Source organism: Canis lupus, chromosome 13, assembly GCF_048164855.1.
Source record: "Canis lupus baileyi chromosome 13, mCanLup2.hap1, whole genome shotgun sequence".
NCBI lineage: Eukaryota > Metazoa > Chordata > Mammalia > Carnivora > Canidae > Canis > Canis lupus.
Window position 1 is genome coordinate 30,273,816 of NC_132850.1, and position 12,126 is coordinate 30,285,941.

Here is a 12,126-nt window from a genome sequence, read left to right on the forward strand (position 1 = left end):
AATCACTGAAATGGTCTATTAAAACACTGAAATGTACCTAAGCATTATCTCCGTAGTCCTGTCATGACAGTAATTTACATAGTAACTCTGAGGGTCTAATTCCCTTCAATAATGTCTCGTAATGGCCAAGGCCCGAAGTATAAGCTCTGTATTGGGAATTACAATCAAATATATCATTTTAATGTATCCATATGGATACATGTGTAATTCTGAAATCCATAATAACTAATGTCATCATATTATGAAGGCTAGAATTTCCATGCTTATGTTCCCACCAAGTCCACACAGTTTCCCTAATACTGCATTTTGTTTTAACATTGCAATACCCAGACTGAAATAGACTGAAATTATGCTTTGCCACGATTGTTATTAAGTGAAACCAAAGCATTAAAATGAGTAGCCCTGAGAAAAAGAGACCAGCTTTTGGATCTCTCTGTGAAATACAGTGTTTATTTGTGTTGGACTATGGAGACCAAACTCAGTCCCAATTTTCTTTATATAATTCACATAACGAGGTGATACATGTTTTCTCCAATTTGCACAAAAATCAGCTGTTCTTCTATTTCTTCCATATTTCACTCAAGTGCATGCTGAGTATTTTTTCCTCATCATTCAGTAGAGTCTAAATTTTATGTAACTCCTGTATAAATATTTTCTAGTAAGTCTGTGTTTTCTTACAAAAGATTTTCTTTCAGGATGCCTGGATGGCTCAGCAGTTGGGTGTCTGCCTTTGGCTCAGGGCATGATCCCGGAGTTCTGGGATCGAGTCCCACATTGGGTTCCCTGCATGGACCCTGCTTCTCCCTCTGTCTATGTCTCTGACTCTGTGTCTCTCATGAATAAATAAAAATCTTAAAAAAAAAAGATTTCCTTTCTACATTATATATAAAATATACTCATATTTGGTTTACACTGTGAACTTTTATCTCTGATTTTTATGTAATGAGTTTGAATATTGTCTGTTTAATCATCTATCTGTTTGTCTCATGGTCTCACTATAGAATAAAAATCCTTAAGGTCAAGAATGACTAACAAGATAGATTCTATGCCTCAGCATTATAAGACTATTTTCTTTTTATAGCCCTAATGACTTATATGACCTAATGACAGTGATTGGAGTAATAATGGTAAAATATCTGGCTCCTACCTTGTTGATCTTACAGGATTATATGACAAAAGCAAATGCAAATGTATTTGAGTGACTTCTGTACACCCTTACTGAAGAAGGCACATGTAATATCTGCCCCCTAATCTTAAATTCTAGGAAAAATTATAACAAAACAAACATATTTACTTCCCATTCTTTGGAGAGAACTCGATAAGCTGTCCTACTGTGCTGCTTGTATATTAATCAAAGAATACTCTTTTTTTTTTAGATTTTATTTATTTATTCATGATAGTCACACAGAGAGAGACAGAGAGGCAGAGACACAGGCAGAGGGAGGAGCAGGCTCCATGCAGGGAGCCCGATGTGGGATTCGATCCTGGGTCTCCAGGATCGCACCCCGGGCCAAAGGCAGGCGCCAAACCGCTGCGCCACCCAGGGATCCCTCAAAGAATACTCTTAATAAAATATTTAAATATTTTCTTCCCATTCCTCATCTAATCATTCACTTTAAACTTATCTCCATACTGTTTTATCATATCAATTAAGTGCTCTTTGGGATTAAATAACTAGTATATAACAGTTAAAGAAAATTAATACATCCTATATAATTTCATTTCTAGCCTATCCATATAATTTTTTTTTTTACTCTAAGGCACTCTTAGGCAAATAACAGACCGTCTACCATTTAAATTATATTTTGACTTCCAAATGTAGTTAAGAGGAAATAAAAAACAAGAGTTGATTTTCCCAGGGCTCTGAGCACAGCAAACAATATTAGCATGAGCCAATGTTAAATATGATGTGTGATATTATTACCTTTTACTACTTATATGCTTTGTGACTAGCCTATGTACCCAATCTATTATGCTGCCATTATTGATGCAAAACCCTTTTGCACAGCCTTTTAAATGCATTAAAATTCCAATCCAAACCACCAAATATTGTATTTCATAGTGTTTGCCTTCTTTTAATCTACAGCATTACAATTAAAAACCATAAAATAGTGATGTAAAATCTATAATGAGAAGAGTTATTTCCCTCTGAGATTTGACTAATATTATGACAATCTGCTTTCTTGTTACCATACATTTTAAATGGAATGATATGTCTTGTGCCAGTATTTAAAAACTGTCTTTCGAATTCTTTCCAAAAATAGTTATTCTGGCTAAACCTCAAAGACAAAAACATTTTGTCTATTTATTTAAAAAGATGTTAATATTCGTATTAGTTGAGGATCTTTTTTGGATAGCTGATGCCATTCTGATAGGTCCTCGTTAGAAATTTGTATTAAATGAATACATCATCTGAGGATACCTTGGGAGATTTCATAGAATATCAAACGTTAAAAAAATATTTTTGAAGATAATAAATCTAATTTTAGTGTTTGATGAGAAGTGGAAAATGAACTAGAAATATTTTTACCACTGAAACCCAGACATATATGCCTTTTTATTCTCTATAGTAAGAAATTTAAAGGTAGAAAAATAAAGGTTGCTGAAGACATTCTAAAAGTTTTTAAAAATCAATTTTATTATGTGATCATTATTCAATTCCTGTTTTTATTTTTATTTTAAGCATATATGTTCCTTTAAAGTTTTAAGTGCATTTGAGTTCTAATTACTGAAGTTATTGCCCTAAATATTCTCTTTTAAGAGAATCAGTATATTTCCATTTGGATGAGTAAAAAGAACAGAGAGAAATATTGCACCACAAGGAAGCACATAAGAATAAAAGCTTTCAGTATGCTAGGACTGTTACAGACACCTTGGACAAATCATTCCTTTTTCTATGAGGACACAGAAAATGAGAAACTGATATAGTTGCTCCCATCATTAATCAGGTAATTGGAGTCAGAACTTGGGGATGGGAACCCAGAAATCATAAGCATACATACCAAGCAACACCCTCCTCCTAGAAAGAATTTCAGCAATTAAAAAATCCTAAGAGTTCATACTTCTTAATCTTTCTCATAGGGAGTCATCTCTTCACTTACTAGCTAATGGAAATTTGAGAGGAAACATTCTCTTTAATAGTCATATATATAAATCACAATTAGAGCACAGATGTCAAAGGTCTGCTACGAAATGAGTTGCCGTATTGAATCTTGTCTTTTAAACACAACTGAAACATTTCTGGATGAAATTAGAGCACATCTCCCAAGATTGTCCAGGACACTAATCATGCAAACTTAAATTTATCTTTCCTTGCTAAATTTTACTGTCTTGTTTATAAAGATGATAAAAGTTTGACCCACAGTAAGTGAATGGAATTTTTAGAATAAATGTAAACATAAATGCCCTCTAGTATTTAACAAAGATAACTAACCTACTTTTCAAAAAGTAAGAGCATATCAACATCTCTAAAACAGAGATTCTGGTCTTATCTATCTATAGTATTCAACTAAATTAAAATAAATAATTTTAAAAATTTAAAATAACTAAATAAATGATATTATTGACCTACAAAAAAATTACCAGAATATCTTCCTGAGGACACAGCTATAATGAGAATAAGGGACTCAGCTATTAACTGAATTTCTGACATGAATAGAAAAAGGCATCATGACACATCCACACATTTAAATTATTATGGCAAAATATCAACTTTCCGTCAAGACATCTTCAGCACGTCCTTCTGTCTGAACCACTTATTTTATAAAATCTGACTAGCCTAATCCACAAAAGCACAATATAACCACTCACAAACTTTGTCTTGTATGCCTCTCCAGAATTTACCCCTCCTGCTTCTCCTCTTCTGGCTCATTTTCATTATCCTTGGTTTTTCAATAAGGTCCATTTAAACATTCAAAGCAAGAGCACTCATCTCTTGATAATACAATTTGTTCAAGAACTATGTTCAACAACCTCAGATTCCTCTCTCGAATAATCCTGCATCTCTCCCTGTTACCACATACCACAACTACACACAATGTCTACCCAACAATTCTACAGAACTAACTGCCTGGAAATCCTAACTTAACGAATACAATACTATTTCTGTGGATCTAGCTGACCCCAAGAGTTGGTACACATCATCATATGAAGGTAAACAAGAAGCTTCTATTCTGCCTTTCTGTATTCAGTCTAGAAATTTTGCTTAAAAGATATAAAGCATGAAATAACTGACAGAGAGTAGCATTGAAGCTGTTATACTAAAATTCCTCTTGTGAGAAATAACATGTTCAGGAAACATTAGAATGTTATTTTCAAAGGAAAATAGACAATTGCCATAAATAAATATAAGTAAATGCTAGGGAATCAATTTCATACTGAGTTATCAATTATTCAAATGTTTTGCAGTTGTGACCTTCAAAAATTGAGGGTAGTGTTATACCAGTTATTAATATAATTTAAATCACCTAGGTTGTTTTACTTTTGTGGCTCATTTATTTTTTTGGCTCATTCAGCCCAATATCTCAATATATTTATACATACAGTTACAGCACTACAATAACTAATACATAGTGATAACTACCCATTACTAAAAAAGTTTCAAATTTTTCATTTATTTTACCATGAAAATCAAAATTTAATATAACAAATTACCTTTCAGCTTTATAGAAGAGTATAATTAATTACCTAGATAAACTCATTCCTATTGGCTTTGAATAGCTAACATAGTATTTGAACATCAATTTCCAAATATTTGAAAACACATATGACTAGGTCGTGTAAGGCAACACTTATGAAGGGGAGAGAAAAAAAATATCAATCCTAGTGGTACATCTACCACATTGAAAGTGCGTGAGTTTGGACAGTCACCTAAACTCTCTAGGCCTCAGATTTCTTAATTTTAAAAATGAAATAACACTTTGAGCTTAGTTTCGCAGAATTGTGAGGGTCCAATGTAAACACTGATATGAAGATGTTTACAAAACATTAGAGAATAATATCATCATTTTTAATGGCTTCTATTTTGTTTCTATCTCTTGATTTTCTTCATCCTTTTCCTTACCTTTATTCTTACATGTTTTATAACTTGAGCCCTTGCTGCTACACAAGTAATTATGTTGTTCCCATTTTTCTGTTAAGACTCTATAGCAATAAATATCTAATAATTCTCTTCCCAGTATAGAATAAACCAAAACCATGAAAATTATTGCTATTATTTGCAATATTTCTTCATCATCCTACTCCAGTAATCATCAACATAGAATTCTTTTTTTTTTTTAATTTTTATTTATTTATGATAGTCACAGAGAGAGAGAGAGAGGCAGAGACATAGGCAGAGGGAGAAGCAGGCTCCATGCACCGGGAGCCTGATGTGGGATTCGATCCCGGGTCTCCAGGATCGCGCCCTGGGCCAAAGGCAGGCGCCAAACCGCTGCGCCACCCAGGGATCCCTCAACATAGAATTCTAAAAAATTTTTCAATGACTCTTTCAAGTAACTCACATATGAAAAGAACATCAAAAGTATCTAAAGTCTGAAAGACTTCCTTTCATGCTTCCCTTGGTTGTATTGTTTCCGTGAAATTATTAACCTCCAATCATTAGAGAAATAAAAGCACTGGGAATTATTTAAATGGTAGAACTCAAAGAAAGGCCAGTGGAAAGGATATAAATTGGTTGATAACACCAAAGTAATTCTTGGTCGCACTTATAGAATTCTCCTCAACTTCAAATTAGCAAATATAAATTCAGTGAAGACATTCAGGCTTACCATCTTTGTTTCATAAATATATATATATATATGTATATATACACATATATATATTTTTTTTTGTAGGGCCATGAAAATTAAAATTGGTTGCAGCAAGTGGAAATGGATTTTTTATCAGGCCCACAGTAAGACGCTCCCATGAGAATCTCAGAAAACAGAATGTCAACAGTATGAAAAATTAAACTACCAAAACTAATTCCAAAGCATGTTTGTGGATGTGATCACTAGACAGAAGCAAGAACCTGTGGCATCTTTAAATATAAAATTTTGTGGGGGAACAGATTTGAATGATTATGAATGAACGTCAGTCATCTCTATAAATGAATACCTACATTCATTTATATCCCAACCTATTTGTAAGACAAAAAAAATTTGATAATCTTGATGTTTATGCACTTAAATTCTATCAGACTGTTTAATATGGAAGTTAGTGTTACATAATATTGTCAACGTCATGGTAGTTAACAATTAACAGAAAACAAGAAAATGGAATTTCTAATATGCTAAAAGTATGGCGATACTCAAGACTGCAGCATAGCTTGCAATAAGATCTATTTTCTCCACAATAAGATTTATTTGACTTTTCCACATAGTATATTTAATTAAAATAAAAAAAGACAGAATCCTATCACTGCTCAAATCCAGCGCTATTTCCACTAAAATGTGCTGCCTTAGGGACACCTGGGTGGCTCAGTTTGTTAAGTGTCTGCCTTTAGCTCACATCAGGATCCCAGGGTCCTGGGATTAAGCCCCACATTGGGCTCCATGCTCAATGCAGAGTCTGCTTCTCCCTCTGCCTCTGCTCAGTCTCTCTCACTCACTCTCTCAAATAAATAAATAAATAAATAAATAAATAAATAAATAAATAAATAAATAAATAAAATCTTTTTTAAAAAATTGTTGCCTCAAATGTTGTTTGTATTGTGTTTTATTGTTTAATGATATTTGATTTTATTTATGAGAAATTATCTTACAGACTGCCATTTCTTTATGTGAAAAACAACTATTGTTTCTAAATTGGTTAATTTATTTTAAAAGCATTTTATTGTTTCTTTCCTTTTCATCTCAGGATTAAAAGTTATTAAAAGATCACTGAAATATTTTACTTTCCAGAACACTTTGACCTTCCAATAGCTAATTTCCCTGCCAGTGCCACATGTTTTCAATGTATGTTCATGATTTAAGTAACAAATCACTTTTAAGATTAGTGATTTTAACAAGTGAATTAATGATTAGTTTGTCGTCTTCAATATGCAGAAACAGAATACAAACTAAAAATGACATGTCACTTTCTAACCCTCTTTAGAGCAGCCATTCTGTGCTACCAGTTGAAGCCCTCTTTTTTGATATGCATGACAGATGATGATCTGAAATACATATTCCCACAATTATATGCAATGTGATAGAAAATTCAGAGTGTAGATTTATCCTTCTCTCATCAACTTAAGGAAGCATATAAGAATGCAAGCAAGTGACAGTGATATTGTTAAACAATCAACCTTAAATCCTTTTAAATTTATTAAAAGAAAACCATTAATACCCATACTTCAAGTATTTTTAGTTACAAAAACCTTTCAACACCCCACACACTGATTGTGATATCCTCGGATATTTTGGCATGAATATATAGATAATTATCACCTAGAATGATAGCAATTTGAGAGGAGAAAATATGCAACACGACAATAAAATGAGATTATTGTTGAATACTTAAGTATTTACCTTAGAAGAGGTAACTGATATAATACAAATAAGGGACTCTTACTTCTGGCAATGATAGACAACTGGTGCCAGGCTTTCTCTTATACTGTAAATAATTAACAAGTGGACAAGCTATAGGAGGCAACTATTTTTACATATTGGAAATCAGCCAGTGTGGAACTGTGATCATTGAGGTAAGCTGGTTGACCCAGATTTTTGTCTAAGACAGAGCCCAAGCAGAATATGACAGTTTAGCTGAGTTGAAGTTTGGGCTGCAGTGACTGGAAATTGTGGAGCAGGGGATTTGAAGAATATAGAAGTAGCAGAGGGGGAAAGAGAAAGTTATCTTCGTAGAGGCTTCTTACAGGTCCTTGAACCAGAGTGGGCTAAATAAGTGCAGGGCAAGAATCTACAATGTCTAGTGGAGAGGACCTGTCATGGGGCTGTTAATTGAATACCATGTTGGAAGATATTATAGCTCCAGCCAAATAAAGAAATCTCACAAAGCACTACTGGCATTTAGTTGCCATCTCTTAAAAGGCCATGTTTTATGTTTTAAAAGAAAGGCTCAAAACACAGTGTAAGGACCACACCTCAATGTACAAAACCAAAATACAGAAGCTCTAACAAAGAATAAGTCAAATCTATTTCAATCAAAACTATTTTCCATCAGTAGTTAACAGGGAGATATAAATTAAAAACCGTAAGATACCTCTTCACTCAGTAGGAGCTTAATTAATTAATGTGTTCATGTATTTACTTATTTTAGGACAGCTATTTAAAAAGATGGTCAAAATCAAATGCTAGCAAGGATATGGAGCAACAGAAACTCTCACACATTACTAATGGATAAAATGGAACAAGTACTTTGAAAAACCATTTAGCATTTTCTATATATCAAACATACACTTACCATATGACTCCGCTATCCCACTCCCAGGCATATATTAAAGAGAAATGAAAACATGTGTCCCCAAAAGCTTTCTACAAAAATGCTTATTGCAACTTTATTTATAATTGCCAAATAATGGAAAAAAAACCAAATGGATAATAATTTTAAAATTATAGTAAATTCATGATATATTCATTCAATAGAATGCTACTCTTTTAAAAAGTAAGAAAATGGGGTAGCTGGGTGGCTTAGTCAGTGGAGCATCTGACTCTTAATGTCAGTTCAGGTCACGGTCTCAGGGTCGTGAGATTGAACCCCTCATCAGGCTCCAAGCTGGGTGTGGAGCATCCTTAAGATTCTCTCTCTCCTTCTGCCCCTCCCCTAACTCTCTCTCTTAAAAAAGTAAAAATTAAAAATAAATAGAAAGAAAGAACTGATACATAAAACCACATAAATCTCAAAGCTATTATACTGAGCAAAGGAAGCTAGAAATAAGTGAGTACACACTATATAATTCCCCCATTTATTAAGTTCAAAATTAAAAAAAAGTAATCTATGATAAAGAAATCATAACCTTTCCCATCTGTGGTTATAGAACCTACCTGGAAAGTTGACACCAAGGAACTTTCTGGGATAGTGGAAATGTTCTATATCTTGATGTGATATACATAGTGGAATCATTTGCTAAAACTCACCAATACCTACATGTAAAATCTGTTAATCTCAGTGTATATACTTTTTACCTTAATTTTAATAGGGAGAGTTTAGGAGGATTATAGAGAAAATTCCCATCAGCCAAAAATGTCCTAAGGAAACCCAATCAGTTTTTTAAATATGCTTTCTCTTACTATTGGAACACAACCAGTATGAAAAAAATGTAGTAAGATGCACATTAATTAGGATAGAGGAAAAATTAGTTCCTTAAGAGAAATATTGAGACTCAGAAGACAGACTGCACACACATGAAAGAAAAAAGACCACAGGGCCCAGGAGAAAAAGGGAAATAGGACTGTTTTTCAAAAAAGGAGAAAAACAAAGGAAATTAAATATTAGAGGCATATCCTACTGGATAAACATGTGAGAGAAAGAAATACTCTCACAGACTAGAAATTCAAAAGTTAGGGAGAGTTGAACTGGAAGTACATGACAAACTTACAATTCTCACTCAGGTCTCAAAGTATAGTTTTCAAAAACATCAACAGTAGCTTCACATCAGAAATGTGCTTCAGCTGATTCTCCAGTTGAAAAATAAAATAGAGGAAAGCCTTCCCTAGGAAATAAATTTATATATATAAGCAATTGTAGAGCAAGAGGCAGGGATAGCAGCCATTGTCCAAGATAAATACTCACTTGCATTGTGGGAAAGCTATTTCACTACACAGAATCCACATCTATTGTAACTTTGGGGTGTCAATAATACAAAGTTCAAAGAGGCAGTGTGAACAAAAGGATCTGAATATGTTGCATTCGAAAGAAGAATATTTCATTAAGTCCTAATGCCTGGGACTTACATTATTACAAATACATAAATAACTAAATGCCTCAGAGAAAAGTGGTAATGTATTTTACCTTAGATGTAGTAAATGTATAGTGTCTCTGAGCTCTCTATACACCTAGACAAGGTAAAACCAAGAAGACACTCTCTACTTTCTTTCCCTTAGACACAAATAAGTCCTCCTGTGATGTCTGGCCAATAGCGTACATCAGCTCTTTCTTACTTTCTGCTCACAGCCCATTGGCCAAACTAGTTCCATAGCCCATACTAATTTTAAGGGTGGTTATGTTTCCCCCAGGAGTACCCAGAGTCAGGACATAAAATTAATTCTGCCCAATGGAACATTTCTGCAATGCCTAGGAACACAGAATGTGGAAGCCAGTAATAGTTAAGAACAGCATCTAGGGTCAGACTGTCTGGATTAGAATCCTGGCCCCATCATTCAACAACTGGGCAACTTTGGGTATTACTTAATTTTCATATGCCTCAGTTTCTCTTCTATAAGATAGGGATAATAATAACATCTGTTATGTACAATTGTCATAAGAATACAAAGAAATAATACCTAAAAGCATTTACTACAGATCCAGCACACAGAAAGCACTTAATACAGATGTTAGGTATAACAACTTGACTATTCTCTGACTGGCCAGCTTTTTTTTTTTTTTTTTTTTTTGAGTTGAGATGGATGATAAGCACTGTGCTAATGTGTTCTGAGCTTGTAACCTTGACTTAACTTCTCAAAGTGAGAAATATTAAACCGCTAAACAAAACACAAACAAAAAAACAAAAACAGTGCTCGCTTCGGCAGCACATATACTAAAAAAAACAAAAACAAAAACAAAAAAACTTCAGAAAGAATTGGAAGTTCTCCTTGTTGATTTACTATCCATCCACTAAACATAATGATCTAAAAGAACAGATATTCCTCAAATTCAATTTAAATTCATTTTAATAGAAAAAATAATAGCAGCAGCCAATAGTAGCTACAATTCCATATGCACTTGACATAAATTATCTGATTTAATCTTCACAACAACTAAAGGATACAAGGACTCTTAGTAATTGCATTGTACAGATGAGGACAACTTTGGCTGAAAGAGATAACAAAACAATCTCTAGGCCACAAATTTGGCAAGTAACTGGCCTGGGTAAAAATTCAATCCATTTGATTCCACCTATTCTTGAGTTAACTACTTAATTGTTCTCTGCCTCAAGTCTTCCCAACTTCAAAATATGAATAATTACAATACCTTCTTCATACAATTTTCATAAAGAGTTAGTATATACAAACTCCTAGAACCGTGCCTGGAACTGTATTACAATTATAATTCTGGCTGATTTGAGAGCAACCGTGACCAAGATCTTTATTTCTACTGAAGAAATACCAGAATAGTAGCGACAATCCACCTAACTTTATTAGTGGTAACACTTCAAGTTGGCAAAGTAGAGTCTATACTCGTCATAAGCCAAACATCACAGAGAATGAAAATCAGAGCTGATTTGTCAGTACACATAGAACACCACTTTGGACTCCTCGGAAATCTTGTAGTGGCTAGAAGGAACGGCTTGAATATGTACTTTTTTGAAAGACTGGACTTCAAACTAAAGAAATTTAGATTTAGCGTGATGTTGCCTGAGGACGTTTAGGTCATAGATATTTTATGACAACTTAATCAATCCTACTAATGAAGAGTCCGTCCATCTACTGCACGTAAGCTTACTGCTAGAAGGTGCCAGCTATCTAAGATGAAGAATTAAGAAACACAGTCCCAAATAACAGCAGCATATTACTGATGCCAAGAGTATACAGTCCCAAAAGCCAGCAGCACTACTTAATAGGATTATTTTTAATCTGAAAGGACTCCACTAGAGATAACATAAAACATCCAATGTCCTGAAGTGGCAGTGAGATTATTCAACTCCTGGACTGGAGGAGCTTTTAATCAGGGCCCCTGGAATGCTGCAGCAATTTAGTAAGTTTAAATTGGTTTCACTTGGATAGATCCAGATTTGTGTTGCAGATGTTATCCCACCCCAGTCTCCTGTACAAGTTCATCAAAAAAGGTATCATGTCTAAACAATCTGGAAATTTGAAAATATATAAACTCCAAAGCTTAAATCTGCGAAGAGAAATGTGTCAGAAAAGCTTACCAAAGAATAAGACTGTGTTGATTTTAGACAAAATAAAAATATCAGTATTGCTAAAGATTATTGGATTTTTTTCATTTTACTAAATGATAAAGACATTAAGTATATACACCTGAGAC